We start from the raw sequence: 17,017 nt of genomic DNA on the forward strand, positions 1-17,017 counted from the left end.
CATGGACTGAACTCTCCCTCCCCAAGTCTGATTCACAGTCGAGCTGCTGAATCAGCCAGGTTTGAGGCAAACTGGTTTGGCATCAAATGGCTCGTGCACACCCCTAACTATGAACTGCTATGCAGGTCTGCTTTTTTTTTTTAGGAAACTGCCACATTTTCTTATATTACATGCATCATGAAAGAGGCCACGTGAGAGCCTTTTGAAAAAACAAAGCTCCTATTTCTCTCATTGATGTAGCTATATTGACTTAGGGAAGACAGAAAAAAAATGTGTTGCTACATTTATACATTGTCTGTCAGGCTTGATTTGACATAGAACATATAGGTATTTAATAATAGGGATGTGCACAAATCAATCTTTTTATTCTATTTGTGCCCCAAACAAATCACCCCCATTTGTTTTGTATCCAAATCTACCCCCTCCAAATCACCCCAGATTCAATTTGTACTTGCTTTGATTTGATTCAGATTTGGACTGATGTGCACCACTTTACAAGCTCCTAGGGGCACCAAATTTGGGTGGTGGGTAGGTCCCCAAGGTGCCAACTACCACCCAAATTTCAAGGCAGTGGGACACTTGGTTGATTTTTAATGAATTTCTTTAGTTTTTAATGATTTTGGACATTTCCACCATAGGAAACAATGGGGATTCAAAGTTGCCATATCCTAACCCTAAAATGGATCCCCAGCTTGCTTGCTTTCTTTTTAAAAAGCTAAGCTCTAGCCCTTGTAGAAGTGATGAAGCAAAATGTGCAGTCATTATTTTTCAAGTGTTTAGATTGTTTGGTGTATAATAACTTTCCCTCATAATGAATCCCTATGAAGATTCATTGCATACCTTCATTTCTTCTGTTCATTTTGACTGTCACTGGACAGTGCCAACTGTCAAATGCCATGTGCCAACTACACCCCCCCCCCGCAAGGCAGTGGGGTATTCATTTTAATTTTTAGGGATATCGAAATGTTTAAATTCTTTGGTGTCTCATCATAATGGATCCCTATGAGACTTCATTATATGCCTTCATTTCTTCTGTTCATTTTGACTATCATTTGACAGTGCCAACTGTCAACTGCCATGTGTCAACTACACACACACACACACACACACACACACACACACGGGTACTTAGTTTATTTTTTAGGTATTTTTGAAGTGTTTAGATTCTTTGGTATCTTCATTATACACCTTAATTTCTTCTATTCATGTTGACCCCACTGCTCTGCAGGTGGGGGTGAGGAATTAGTGGCATCCCATGTTCCAACTACCCCACAAGCCACTGAGTACTCAGTTTATACTTTAGGAATTTCTGAGGTGTTTAGACTCTTTGGTGTGTAATGGATCCTCATAGGGATTCATTATGAGGAAAGGTTATTAGACACCAAAGAGCCTAAACACTTGAATTTGTACCCGAATCTAGCCAATGTACCACAGGGATGATTTGTTTTGTCTCCAAATCACCTGAATCAGCTAGATTCAGGAACAAATCGATTTGTACCCGAATCAGTTTGCACATCCCTACTTAATAACACCTATCCAGCATCAAGCTACACTTCTTTCTCTTCACCCCACACATTCAGTTCAGGGGCACTGGAGCGCAGGAGTGCAGGAGTAGGTCCATTTTAATTCAATGTGCATCTGGTTTTTTTCCTCTAAAGGAGGACTCAATTCATGTTATTTATTGTAGTTTCACGTCGCATGTAAAAGTCATTGTAGTTTCACATAGCAAGTAAAAACTCACTGCATACCATTGGTGGTCCTTAGATCTCCAAACGACATGTGACATTAATTCCATCATTTCACCCTATGTATGTGTCTGTTTTTTAAAATGCAAATAGCAGCTATGAGGGGCTGTCCAGATCAGGACCATAGGGAAGGAGAACTTTACCCCTGCTGTTGTCCTGATACAAATTGTGGAGACTTGTGGCTGCTGTTTTCATGGGAGGGAATCATCTATTGGCAGAAATTGGAGCTTTGCACCAGAGGTAATTTGCAGTCGTGAGAGCCTATTCTGGATCAGGTCTGTGGTAGGGATAAAGGATTAAAGACCCTTTCTGCACCCTGATCCTGATGTGGATCAGGGCCCCCATGTTGCTGCTATAACATTTAAAAACAACAACAACAACAACCCAATACTTAGGGCAAAATGATGTGATTGACATCATGTCTAGTCTGAATCTAAGAATCACTGCTAAAAAAATTGTACTACTACTATTACTACTATTGCTACTACTATTAGTGGCCGACATGCCACACAGTACCACAGGCAGTTCTCCACTGCCCACACTGCTGCAGGCATTTAAAACAATATTGGTGCTGTTCCTCAAGAACACTTTTGTGCTAATACAGAAAACTGCACAATCACACATGTGCAATGTTATGGCCATTGAAAATAATGGCCACAGTGCTGTGCAAGTGTAACTGTGCAATTTTTCTACTAGTGCAAAGGCGCTCTTATGCAACTGTAGCAGCATTGTTTTAGACATCCTCAGTAGCGCAGGTGGTGCAGAACCACCTGCAGAATGTGGCACAGCATGTTGCTCATGGTGATGGTGATGATTCGGACTACTTTAAGTAAAGGTTTCCATTATGATACCTTAGTCTCTAACCTTGTTCTAATCTTCTGTTCTTTGCTGATGTGGTTATACATTTGTCAAAATTTGTTTTAACGTTTACTGACTTGTATTGGATTTGGCTGTTATTTATTAAAGTTATTCAGCTGATTAGCTTTTAATTGATTGTGTGTGTGTGTGTGTGTGCGTGTGTGATGCTTTTAATGTTTTGTTTTGTTTTGTTTTATTGTCACATGCCCTGATCAGTAGTTTAGTAAAGAACATGACTAACAGGATATAAAAAACAGTTAAATTAAGAAGTTCTCATATTCTATAGAGTTGAATGTTTGACAACATTGCTTCTTAGTCTTAGAAGTTGCAGGAAAACTTTTTTTAAAAAACAAATCTGCTGTGAAGTATTCATTATGATACATTAGTCTCTAACCTTCCTCTCATGCAAGACCTTTCCCTCCTTAACCTTCTTCTGTCATCTCTAACTGGCCTTTGCCTGTGGAAATAATTACTGTCCTCATTTCATTTCTCCCCCCAGCAAGATGTTTCGAGAAAGAGGGCAAAGGACTGGATCCTTTGGTTGCTCCATCCTCACAAGCTTGGAGGATTTATAGTCGCCTTAAGGTCTTGCCTGTCATACAGGCTGCTCATCTGGTTGGTGCTGAAAGAACAAGCATCAGTTGCTATGAGAAAGACCTGTAAGACATTTCCAGCTGATTTACAGTTTGGAACCTGACTATATTATATAGTCCCTGTCATATATACAGCCGTTTGTCCTCTGAGCAAATAACTTTTCTCCCATGATACTATGCATATTTTTGACTTCCCTGTCTTTTAAGAGTAATGCCTTCACTCAGAATTAATCTTTCCATTCTCTTTGTCCTGCTAGCTATCCATCTGCCTCCTACTCCTAGTTTAGCACATCATATTTGTGTTGCATTCCTGGTCAAATTGAGGAACACCTAAGCATATAATTGATACTGAGGTAAATGCTGTGTAGGCAGGGCTCTAGATGCAGAATGTCAGAAGTGAATTCAAGAGTACATAGGCCCAGTTTAAAGGATATGGCCGGCAGCACAAATGAAGAAGAAACGAGCATGCTGACTATGTGCCCATTGGGATGTCCTCCACAGATGTCCCAACACCCTTCCATCGCATTAGGAGCTAATTGTTGAAATGGCCCCTAAACACAGGCTCCCAATTCTTATTTAAATGCACCCACTTCCTCTTCATGTTGCTGCCAGTTTTGTTGCTTAAAGTGGCTCAATGATATTCTTTGGGAGGTTTAAAATGGCTGGAAAAATTGATACATCAAGGACTAAAACGAGCACTGGTTTTTATCATTATTTAATTGTTTATACTCTCCTAAGTACTTCATATATAGTAGAGACTTTACAACAGCTAAAAATTACAACAGTCCCTTTATGCAATCTAATAAAGACAGAGGAGGAGACTGCTGCATGCCTCCAAATAGATTTACATATATTTATTTATATCTATGTAAACCACTTTGGAAACATTTGTTGAAAAGTGGTATATAAATATTCATTGTATTCGTATATACAGTATGTATATTCCCAATGGCAGTAGTGGTGCAGCTGAGCAGAGATGACACACAGCTTCAGAGGCATGGAGTAGGCTCTGCCTTCGGAAGCTGTATGGATGGGCTCAGATGCAGCAAGCGTGCATCCTTCTTGGGTGAACGGCTCACTGAGCAGATGGTCAGCCAGAGGCAAGAAGAATGGGCAGAGGAAGGGAACAGGAAAAGCCATGTCAATTATGGGCAAAGAAAAATATAACCATAATGACAGTGAAAACAGATCTATCAGTTATATACACTGAGAAGGCAGAAGGAGAAGATTAAGTTTTTTAAAGCCTTTTTAAAAGGAGAGAGAGAAGCAGCCAAACAAATATTAGAGGACAGAGGTATAGGGAGACCCATAGGCATGGGGCAGTAAAAGAGAAAGGATGTAAGCAGGAAACAACAACATTAGAGATACAAGGTTTCATAACGTTTGGACGGGAAGAATGAAGGACTAAGGTGACTTTTTCAGTAAACTATCTCAGTAAACAGTGGCCTAATCCTTCTCAGTAATATTAGAGGAAATATGCAGATGAGTGCCATAATACTTATTCATTGACTTAATAATTTAATACAGTTATTCAACACAATTTTAATTTTAAATTTACTCAACATGATTTTAAATTATTATGTTTTGCTATTTTAATATTGCATAGAAAGTAAGGACTACATCACAGGTTACATTGGAGCACTTTTTGCATTCCCAGCGTTCATCTATTTTCATAAGTAAGGTAAAGTGTGAGACAATGCTTGCCTTCACACATAATGCCAAACTGAAGCAGAATGGTGGTCGTCCGAATGCATGAAACCACAGTTCTGTCACAAAATCAACCCAAGGTTTTCAAGCTGAAACTGTAATCTGAACATTTGGTTTGTAGTGAGTTTTGCTGCTCCAACCTGAGGTTTGAAGACATCATCGTGTCATCTGAATTCTGCCACTACCATAACCTGCCACTACCATAACCTTGTGCTGTGGCTGCTGCCAAAACCATAGAGAGGGTGCCTCAGACCATTCCAGAGATGCGCCAGCTCTGTGCCTGCCAGGCTTCTCGCTGACCACTTCTCTGAGCACTTACCCTGCCCCCCCCCCACTGTCTCTACACTCCTCCAGCCATTGCCTGGCAACAGGGATGCTGCGTTGCCATGTTCCAAGCCTCAAAGCATGTCAAAGGGAAAAGCCACAATGGGGGAAGCCTGCTCTCCACTGTGTCTCATGTTCCTCCCTTTGGCAATCTTTAGAAAAAGGGGATGGGATGACAAGATGGGCAGTTTGTGGAGACATCTCCACAAATCAAGTGATGAAGGAGTATTTGCACAAGCACATGGAGTCCTGGTGGCACCATAAACTGGGCAAACAAAGATAACACTTGACAGGGAAGTGATACCTGGTGTCTAGGTCTTTAGTGGCTCTGCTCTATTTTTTGAACAAATTAAAATGGGAAAATGGGAAGGGGGGGCAGCCTCTTCCCCTGGGGTGCAGTCCTTGTCATTAATCATGAGAAGAACCATATTGGGATGGTGTTCAATGGACTGGATCACTAATAATATGTGAAAATGCACCCCCATTGGCTGATATAATTGTGACATCACTTTCCTGTTTTTCTCTGGGGCAGATATACTGCAGTTTATTCTGCTGCATTTTCTCTGCCTTATTCTTTGCTGCCAACTAACAGGCCCCAAAATTACTAAGATGCGAAACTATATGGGGTGGGTGGAGAGGGGTATTCATTCAAAAGCATGCTGTTGCTAGCCCTGCAATGCCTGCGTCGATGCGATTGGTGTGCCAACACCACACAAGGGCTGCTGGGAGCAGCATCTCATCGATGCAGCAGGGCTGCTGCTGCTTTCATGGAGGAGCTTCCTGAAGAACAACGCCACAATGGGGTGGCATGGGGCAGAGTAGGCTCACAGGAGCGGCAGGTAGGACCAGCCTACCTCCTTTTAAAGGCATCCTTCGCCCTGCACGGAAACGTTTTGGCTGCAGGGAGGTGAGTCATTTCGACACCTCTTCAAAGCGGCACCGAAATGATTCAGACACATCCCTACCCCCCACCCCTGACAAGAAAGTTTCTATCTGCTTTGAAATCCCTGCTCTTTCATCCTGGGTTTATGGAGGGCGGGCGTTCTGCTGTAAACAGTAATGCAAGAAACACACTCTGCTCCACCCACACTCCACCCCCCACCCCCATGATCACTAGAGGTGGTGGCAGAGAAAGAGTTCCCCAAGCCCTTCCAGTATCCCCTCAAATCAGAGCTGCCCTAGCTCATACACCAAAGACCTGCAGTATCAAAGAAAGATAGACCCACCCCAATATATCTGATGGGTACAGTGGCCAGCACTCCTGACCACTGCCTCATACTGAGAAACCAGGGGGGATCCTGCACGTCTTTGGTGTGCTTTGGTCTAGAAGTACTCCCAGACTATGTACCTGCTCTTTAAAGGGGAGTGTAACTCCATCCAGAATAGGCAGATTTAAATCATTTCCTAAGTTTCAACATCCCACAAGAAGTGCCTTTGTTTTGCTTGGATTCAACTTCAGTTTGTTCTCCCTCATCCAGCGGATTACTGTCTCTAAGCAGGCATTTAGGGAAGCTAGGCCAGTTCCTGATGAAGTTGACATGGAGAAATATATCTGAGTGTCATCAGCATATTGATAACACCCTACACCCAAATCTCCTGGTGATCTCACCCAGCGGTTTCATGTAGATTTTAAAAAGCACTGGAGATCGAATGGAGCCCTGCAGGACCCCATACAGTAGCTCTCCTTTTGAAGAACAATAATCTCCAAGTGACACCATCTGGAATCTATCCGAGAGGTAGGAGTGGAACCACTGCAAAGCAGTGCCTCCTACTTTATTGTATTACTTTATTATTTCTCTGATGTAAAATGGTGGTTATCCCAGTTGTGTCATAGTGAGATCTAACAGAAACTGCTTGTTGGAAAAATCTATCATCTATCTTACTATGCCTGTACAACTGATTTGCAGACTTGCCAGTAAGCTGATGACTGGAAAACCCAGTCATACTTCCACAAAATACTTCCACAAAACCTTATTTCATGTGGTTCTTGTGACTAAAATTACTTTATGAAGGGAGAAAACCAAGTACATTCATCCTAAAAGAGATCCTTCCAAATGTTTTCAGAAAACCACGTTTCAAAAACATAAGTCTGGTTCACACATGCATGTTGAACTGTTGATGACAGTAATATCAAATGATGACTTTCTAGCATGAAAGTATCATCCTAGCTAAAATACCACCAACAGAACTTTCATATCGCAATACATTTCAGTGTTTACATGCATTTAGGTTCAAGCTAATCCTAACGCGCTAATCAAGTAATTTACATGCAGAGGTGCACCAGGCTTAACAGGTCACAAAACAGAGATATCAGGCTACCATATGTACCACACCATTTTGTGTGTGTTTGTTTTTTAGGATCAGTGGAAATATACATCTTAAATTCTATCATTTTTGCTCTGTTCATTTCTAGCCAAATTGAACAAGATATTCCTGGCGTGCCTTATTCAGAGGTACCCTAGAGAGAAATGTAGTGGCAGCTGTACAGCTCATCTACATATTCAGTCAAGAATTTGGCACATTGTTAGAATAACTGCTATGCACACCAGCAAAAATGCCAATGTTAGGGAAACAAACCATGGAGCAAACCAAGGAGAGAGAAAAATGACATGGAGTAATTCAACAGAGTAGTATGACTCAAAGGGTAATCAACGCCCAACCATGAAATAAGCCTATATTAGCTCAATTGTCATAGTTTATATAGTGTACTCTTGGAAACCAATGGTTAAGCCAAATTGGGAATAGATGGACTTTTTCAAAAATGAATTTTTTGAAGTATTGGATTTAAGCATGTACTTAACCCTCTAATACTTGCAAAAAACACATTACTAATCAGACATAGCCAGCATTTTTAAATGACTCCAGAATTTCTCCTTATTGCCCCCTGTGCCTGAATCGTCCTGCCAGAACACCTGCATGGTGCCTCCTCTCTCTTTCTTCCAGTCTCTCTTGGAAGCAGTTATCTTCTACAAAACCTTTGGTTTAACTCCTTAGTCCTGAAGAGAAATTAGCTGACATACAAGAGCAGCCTCGCAGATCTGTACAACTGCACCAGTGCTGTAGGGAAATGGCAATTTTAGGAAGCCCTCTGTGCCATCTAAAATATGTCCCTGAGGATTGTGCACCCCCAAAATATGTCCCCAAGGGCTTCCTGGGAAAGGGGAGTGCATCAAAAATTGCTGCTTCCCCACTTCACTGGTGCAGTTAGATGGGCTGTTCTGTTAGCAGCTCTCTCACTACACCAGTGCATCCTTGCTCTGTATGACAGCCACTACGCCGAAGCACACATCCATCCCATCACCCATGTCTCTCACTCACATTCATCTCTCTCCCTTTCCCTCCCACCATTCAAAATTTAAGCTTACCAGATGACAGGTTTCTTGTTTTTAGCTTATGTTTCTGTCTAAGGCATTATATGCATTGATGATGCTATAGAAATTCATAATAATGCAATAATAGCAACAGCAGCAGCTGTTAGTGAACAGCTAAGTTCCAGTTTTACAACTGATATATATAAGGCAAATTTACCATAAAAATATGAAACTGAAAATATAAAACTATATTAATGATTATTGTTTGTGGGAAAAGGCTACAAGGATGGCATCTGGGGTGTGTGTGTGTGTGTGTGTGTGTGTGTGTGTAATTATTCCAAATGTTAGGCCTCGATTACATTTGCAAGAAAATGTGATTAGAATGAGGTGGTAGATTACTGAGGTGGTAGCTGGACTATACCCCTTCAGACTGCAAATGGGGGAATCAATTCTGGAATGTTCCTCCACATGTCTGCAATAAGAAATCTAGCACATAGCAGGGAGAAAGGTTCTACACCAGCTTTTTGCCTGTATGCTATTTTTCTGTTGGCAGGGTGTTTTGAATATATGTTAACCGTGGAAAATGTGCACCCATTTGTGCAATCTGAAGTAGAATAGCTCATTTTATTACCTCAGTAGTCCACTCCCTCATTCTGTATATGTGTAGACCACACCTTAATCCCCATTAAGGTTTCACCTTACTTTATTATTTTTTCCCCTTCAAAGCAACCTTTTTAAATATGTTTTTTTAAGGTGAGATTAGGCAGAGGACTCTTTCACATAATAACATGTGCCCAAAATAATGGCAATCTACATCAGCTGATTGGACGTTTACAAGTAAATGTGTCACTCTGCTCTTTAAAAAAAGTTCTATGACTAAATAACACATGAATTTTTAGTAGTGGGGAAATTCTGACAGTCCTAATACCATAAAAGTTTAAAGAACTCTTGAAAAGTAGAAGTGTAAAGAACGTGTAAAGAAAAGAAGTTATTTTAAAGAAGTTTAAAGAACTGGGAGGAGAGCTGGTCTTGTGGAAGCAAGCATGAATTGTCCCCTTTGCAACCAAAGTGTGCCCTGATTTTCATTTGAATGAGAGACTACTGTGAGCACTGTAAGAGAGGGCATGGGACTGCTGTGGGAAGAGCATCCACATGCTTGTATGCAGAAGGTTCCTAGTTCCCTCCCTGGCATTTCCAAAATAGGGCTGAGAGAGATGGCTGACTGCAACCTTGGAAAAGCTGCTGCCAGTCTGTGTAGACAATACTGAACTAGATGGACCAATGGTCTGACTCAGTATATGGCAGCTTCTTATGTTCCTATGTTCCTAAGATGGGCCAGATAGTAGACAAAACCCAACTGTCCTCCCTCACAAAAATACAACTCGTAAAGCATGTTAAAGTGATCAGATAAAATATTTCTAAACAACTTATGACTAAATCAACCACACTAGAAAAAATCTAGAGAGAAGGGCTGCCTTTATTACTTTGGGAAAATGCTGACACCTGTTTAGTCCAGCCAAATGTCAACCCAGCTTGCCAATTACGCCTGAGAGAGGCAGGGCTGACAACTTGGTACAATCCATCTGGACTCTCTTAAGTGTATGAATTCAGGCAGGAAACAAGGCCATGGACTTAAAATCACAGACACTTAAATCATGGATACTTGATTACATGCTACTTTGTTACAGAGCTGGGAAGACATGTTTCTTCATTTCCCAGATTAGCCATTTAGTACATATTCTGTGTATGTACGAGAGTTTCCACACCTTGAGAACTGGATACTTCTTACTGGATCAGGGTGATTGTGTATAAAAATGGTCTATATTATAATTGCTCTTGTGGCAGTTAAGCCTCTGATAGTTTGGGCTCAGCTTGTGTGATGACACAAAATACTCTCTTGCACAGGAAACGAAAGTGTGCAGTCCATCTTCTATGATTGCAGCAAAAGTTGTCAGTTTGGTTGGGATCAAACCCTAACAAAAGGGAGGGTTTAGGACTGGCAAGTCCACATATCCTTTCTTCAGATTCCTCTTTTCATGCCCTGTCCCTTGCCTATCCTTAACCTTTCCTTCAGCCTCCTTGATTCTGGATTAGGAAGCAAGGAGGCTGATAGAAGGATTAAGGACAGGCAAGGGCCAGGAACAGCCCATGCTAACAAAGTGAAGGGTTGCAGAGCAAACACCAGTTGTGTTTGTTGCTCTCCCATCTCACCACACTCCAGCAGCCTCACTTGCGCTCTCTTCTAGCCCCTCCTCATCTGTAACTAAGTCACAAAGATTGATCATTCACCCGACTGGGCACTGAGATCAGTGCCTAGCTGGATGAATGTCCAGGGTGAGGGATTCCAGTACCCAACCAGGACAATGACAAGCCTGCACAACTCAATTACAGCTGAGGAGGGGCTAGAAGAGATTGAGAACAAGGCTACTGAGGTGTGGCAAGAGAGGAGAGCATCAAACACAGCTAGTACTTGTTCACTCCTCCACCTTGTTGGCATGGGCCGCTCCTGGAAAGGGCAGAAAAAGAAGAATGTGAAGAAAGGATAAGTAGAATGAGGCATGAAGAAAGGGATGGCATAGTGTGGGGATTGAGGCAAGAGGGGTTTAATCCCAAAGGAGTCTGTGATGATCCTTCAAAGCAATTAAGAGGAAAAGAGGATTCTAAGATCCTGGTCAAGAGAACAGGGCTGAACAAATCTGGTGGGGGCAGAGTGTTCCAAAGAAGAGGGGCAGCGGAGAAAAGAAGGCGTTGGAGAAAAGGCTGTGAACTCATGTCATGGGGCTGAAGAAAGCAGGAATTAAGGGGGATCAAGGACTTGGGGACACCATGCATATGATCTAGAGAAAGAATGGTCTGTGTACTTTAGCCGGAAGGAAATGCACTGGCAAAATATGGAGCAAAGAAGACTCAAAGTTGTCAAAGTGTAGAGTCTAGAGCCTGACGGGCAATGTGTGCCAGTTCTGGCATCCACTGTTGCTACAGCATTGTGACCAAATCACCCCAAGGAGGCAACAAAAGCCAAGAAGCCGTGGCTACTGGCAGAGCTGGATCTATCACATACAGATTTGAATTGACTACCCAGTTCTTTGGCTCCAGGCTTCTAGTCTTTGTGTATCTTCTAAGACATTAGAAAATAAATCCCGATTTGATTCCCCATTTACTATTAGCCTGTGGAGTGCTTAATGGATATTTCAACTTCTTAAATATACACCCACACCAACATATATTCAGTTTTCCAGTTCACTGAGAAGACTTTTTTCCAGGCATTTTCATTTCCCTTTTATATTCTCCCTTTTCATATGCTGAACCTCCTCTCTCCTCTGCTGTCATCCATGCAGACTGCAAAATTCAGCCAGAACAAATATCTGAATAACTGAATTATAGTCTTGCCAAAAATAGTGATAGAGAAGATAAGTCTATCTCACTGAAGCAATCTTGATTTTAGAACTGATATATACTTCTCCTTTGTTTCTTCTGGGCTAGCAATAAGGAGGACAGAGCCAGAAGCAAGGTTTGCATGCAATTCAGGCTCAGATTAAGGAATTCACAAGTCTGGAACTAAATATAAAACAGAACAAGAAAAAGGGGAAGCATCTCCCAGCTCAGTTAGATATAAGAGGTCAAAAAATGATAGCTTATTTTATATAACAGACAAAGGAACACTTTGGTTATGAATAACATAGGCCTGATTGAAATGTGATGTTGGGGGCTTGGTATATGTGCATGAACTGAGCACATCACCGGTTTGGTCAGGGCTGAACCAGTTCGGCACTCTGAGGTGCTGCAGGGGTTGGGTGGGGAGTGGTGAGCAGGACCTTTGAAAGGGAATACAGTAGGTCCTTTCCTGCTCTCTTCTGCTCCATGCAGCTTCCTGCTGCAGTGGCGCTCCCCACAACAGCCCATGTGTGGCAGTGGCATGCACATGGCTTCCGCACAGGAGTGGATGCCATTTGTGTGGTCAGCATGCTGTTGCTGACCATACAAATGGCATCCACGCATGCACGGAGGCCATGTGCGTGCCACCGCCACGCATGGGCTGTTGAGGGGAGTGCTACTGCAACAGGAAGCTTCATGGAGCAGAAGAGAGCAGGTAAGGACCTACTGTATTCCCTTTCAAAGGTCCTGCTCACCACTCCCCTCCCAGAAGCATCTTGGAGTGCCAAATCAGTTCAGCTCTCGCTCAAACCGGTTCGGTGGCGAACCTGTGCATGAATCAGTTCATGCACATCCCTATTTGGTAGCTATCAATTGACACTGCATGTAAATTTGTAGACAATGGCTGACATTATGAGAAAAATTACTCAAAGTAGTTGCATTGAAATTAAAAGAACAAGTTAGCCAATGTCAGTATAATACATCAAGGGCTTCCTCCCTTTCTGCCTGCTAGATCGTTTGTGTTCTGTTTATGTCCAGAAGTTAGCATTGTTGATTGTGTGTAATTTCTGTGTCCTGGAACTAGAGCTGAGCCAGTTCAAATGATTCTTTTAAATGCATATTTAATATATTTATGGGTTTTTACAGCCACTTGGAAAACAGATTCAGATGAACAGACCAATGTGGGTAGAGTGCATTCTTCCAGTCATGTGTTTAGAATTCTACTGTACCTTCTTTCACCAATGCAGGCCTGTCACTCCCCTCTCTTTATGGTTCCCAGGTTTCCTTTGTTGTATTTCTCGCTTCAAACATAGCATTATAGATAGAAGTACATGAAATGAAAGAGTCATGCACAATGATCACATGGATATGTAATTCTTCTCCAAGGCAGAACTAATAGCTTTGGTTCCTTTGTCTTCTATGGAGGCATGTTGACTGCCTACTTGCTTGAAGTTAACAAATTAAAAGAGCATGTTTAGAGATCTCAGGGTGCACCCCAGATATATATATTAGTAAAGGGACTTGCAGTTTGCAAGCATTCCTCCAAATATCAACCTCTTGTTTCTCTCTGTGACTCTAGAATTTCCTGTCTCTATGAGGTTTCATTGTCCATGCTTTTCAATGGGAGAGTTTCCCATTAGAGAGCAGACTCTATCTGCTTTCTGGGAAAGTAGTGAATTTTTGTGGAGGTTAAGATTTATTTTTTGGTGTGCTGGGCGAGGTCTGGAACCTACCTGCAAAAACTAGATAGACATTTCTATCTTGTGTGTATTGGTCTGTGAGGTCCAAGCAGTTTTAGATTGCTAGAAAGATAGAAAATAGTGAGCAATATAGTGAGCTCCAAACTGGGAAAACCTTTATAGGAAAGGATCCTCACAGTTTCCAAGCCCACAACCCCAGATTCCTGCTGGAGAATGAAAAGACAATTTTGCATCTATAAGTGGTGTGTAAAAGCTGGGGAAGAGAAGGCAAGGGGCCACAGTGTAGCCTATGCTTTAAGGGACCTACCTGGTGGTCTTGCTTCCTCCACCTCACCTTGGGCTCTCTCCTCTTGCAACCTCTCTGTCACTAAAATAATTTGTTTTTTAAAAAAGAATCATGTTTGAAACTTAAACACACAGCTACACACAAGTTCTCATCTATTATATTAATTCTCCTGGGTGTGCCTTAGAATGTGCGTCCCAGTGCCCAGCTGATTGGCTGGGCAGTGGAGGCGCCTGATTGGCTGAGGTGCACCCAGGAGGATTGGTCAACGGTGGCCCAGCTGTGGAGGCCAAGCAGCAGCAGCAGGCCCAACCAGAGGCCAGGCACCTGTTGGAGGCCTGGGCAGGGAGGGAAACGGGTGGCAGGACTTCCCTGTTCCCCACCTGGGAGGAGGAACGGCAGGGCCCATTTCAGCCGCCCGCCCACCACCCAGTAAGGAGGGCCTGTGGAGGCAGTGAGGTCCGGCCGAAAATGGCTGCCCGCCACAGTAAAATGCTCAGTGTGGGTGGAGGGAGAGGGAGGGCAAGAGAGAATGGGGCAGGAGGGAGATGGAGGGGGCAGGAGGGAGGGGGCAAGAGAGAGGGGGACAGGAGGGAGGGAGAGGGAGGGTAAGAGAGAGTTGGGTGGGAGGGGGAGGGAGGGAGGGCAAGAGAGAGTGGGGCAGGAGGGAGGGAGAGGGAGGAAGACTGGGGCAGGAGGGAGCGGGGAACAGCTGGCCCCAAAGAGCAGACAGATGCTTTGTGCGGGCTGGCTAGTATTTATTTTAAACCAGAAAGTGAGTGAAACTTGTAAACAACACACTTGTCTTGTAAGCAGCACTTATTCCACCTATGTCAGCATGGCAGAGATTAAAAGGACTCACTCACAAGTCTCCACCTTGGACAGGGAGAAAAAAAACTGTGTCAAAAGTAAGTCCCACCTACATAACTGGATGATCCAATCCTGGGCTCTATCCTGTTTACAATTCAAACTCTATGGTTAAGGGGGGGAAACACCACATTGCAATTCAGATGATCATCTAATCACATGGAAGTGACTACCCCACATTCTAAATCCTACGTTACATCTAGTATTTAAATCAAGGGTAAAGAATGTATGGTTTTCCATTCATATGATCATTTGTACATGGGTAGAGAAATCTCATCATGCATTGAAACTAGCATCTGAACTGGCTTGAAAGAGAAATTTCAGACCAAATTGGCAGGGCTGTGGGGGAAAGCAGGCAGATCAAGTTGAATGGGGGGACCATTTTGTAAATTTTTAAGGAGGCAGAGAAATTATACAAAAGGTTTTGGGGCTGCTTACTAGTTTGTGATGGCTGTTGCCATCAGTTCTCTGTTGCCTCTTCAACAGCAACTCTGGAATAAAAATTTAAAGGACAGCTGCTAAAGGCCAGTGATAAGTTGCTCCAGAACCATTCATTGAATTTCCCAAATTGAATTGCCAAAACCGGCTCTTGTTTTTTGCAGCCTTTGAATGGGGCAGCAAAAATGGAAGGGGTTGAATATCGAGTATTTGAGACGAATGGTAATGACTGACTGAAAAATGCATGTGCTATTAACCAATCTAATACCTTTACTGGGAAAGTTTCTGCCTGACATTTTGTGTTTGACTGACATTTGCTTGCTGCCAGCTATCATAAGGCAAGGACTACAACACATGCCGGTAGCAGCATATGCCTTTTTGGGCTTTGCATAGTGTTTTCATACCAAAAAATCAAAATAAAAAAATCAAATGATCCATAACATATTATGTTGTCATTTAAAAAACAGCATCAGAACAGAAACATTCTTCATGCTCATAATAAATTTTGTTCCCCAAGGCTCAATCTAGCATTTTCTGCCTATGTTTGGAAATATAATGAGGAAAACATTTATTCTATTAATTGGCTTGGCTATTTTTATTCAGAATGCTAATGATTTTCTCAGCATACAGGCTTCAAGTCCTAGCTCTGCAAAGACTTTGATATTTATTTCTGTGCTTTACCTTCCTCTGCCACATCGAAATGGCCTGTGTTGTTTTCTCCATCTTTCTGCCTCCTCAATTATTTACAGCACTGACAAATGTTTCTCTGCAAGGACAAAGAAAACAGGAGAGTTAGACTGGGACAATTGTCTAGAGCAGAGACGGTCAACTGTCCGCCAGCGGGCCAAATTAAAACTCTCTCCCCACTCCTAAGGTAGTCTGAAATGGACCTCAGAATCTCTATCACATTTTCAGCAAGATATGGCAAATGCTTGTTTACAGTGGCACTCATAAAGAAAATCAAGTTGCAAGTTACAAATATATTTCTCATTTGGATTTTGCATGTAACGTATAAGATGTAAATGTGCATATTTGTGGGCAACAAGATGCATAAAACACATGTGCTTCATTCCTTGATCCAGGCCAGCTTTTTAATGCAGCTTTTGTGAATGTTAGGGATGTGCATGGAACCATGGAGGCGTGGTCCGGCACTGGGGGTATGGAGCTTTAAGGGCGGGGGGGTAGTACTTACCCCTCCCACCGCTTTTCGCCCTCCAGTGCTCAACTTTTAAGCAAAGTTTTTGGGGCAGCAGCATTCCTCCCTGCCGCCCCTGCCCCCGACGATGCCTGGCAAAAAGGGAAGTTGAGTGTATGCATGCGCCCATTGTGGCGCGCGCTCCCGTCACCGCCACGTGCACCGCACATGTCACACGTTGCGTGTGCACGCAATGTGTTACATGTGCAGCACGCGCGCATGGCGGTGATGGGCGTACACGTGCCGCAAAGGGCACATGCATGCACTCAACTTTCCTTTTTGCCGGGCAACGATGGGGGCAGGGGTGGCAGGGAGGAACGCTGCCACCCCAAAAACTTTGCTTAAAATTTGAGTGCCAGAGGGGGGAAAGTGGCAGGAGGAGTAAGTACTACCCCCCCCGCCCTTAAAGCTCCATACCCCCCCAGTGCCGGACAGCCGGGCTGGCCCCAATCCAGACCAGTTTGGAGGCCTCTACCATGGCCCCAGACCAGTCTGGTGCACATCCCTAGTGAATGTTACTTGTATTCCAGTCCTGGAGTAGAGGCGGAGCTAACAAAGCCAGCAGCAAGAGCACAGCAAAGCAGTCTGTACTTGCCTCTCTGTAAATAATATATATTTCAT

Source organism: Hemicordylus capensis, chromosome 5, assembly GCF_027244095.1.
Source record: "Hemicordylus capensis ecotype Gifberg chromosome 5, rHemCap1.1.pri, whole genome shotgun sequence".
NCBI classification, from domain to species: Eukaryota; Metazoa; Chordata; class Lepidosauria; order Squamata; family Cordylidae; genus Hemicordylus; species Hemicordylus capensis.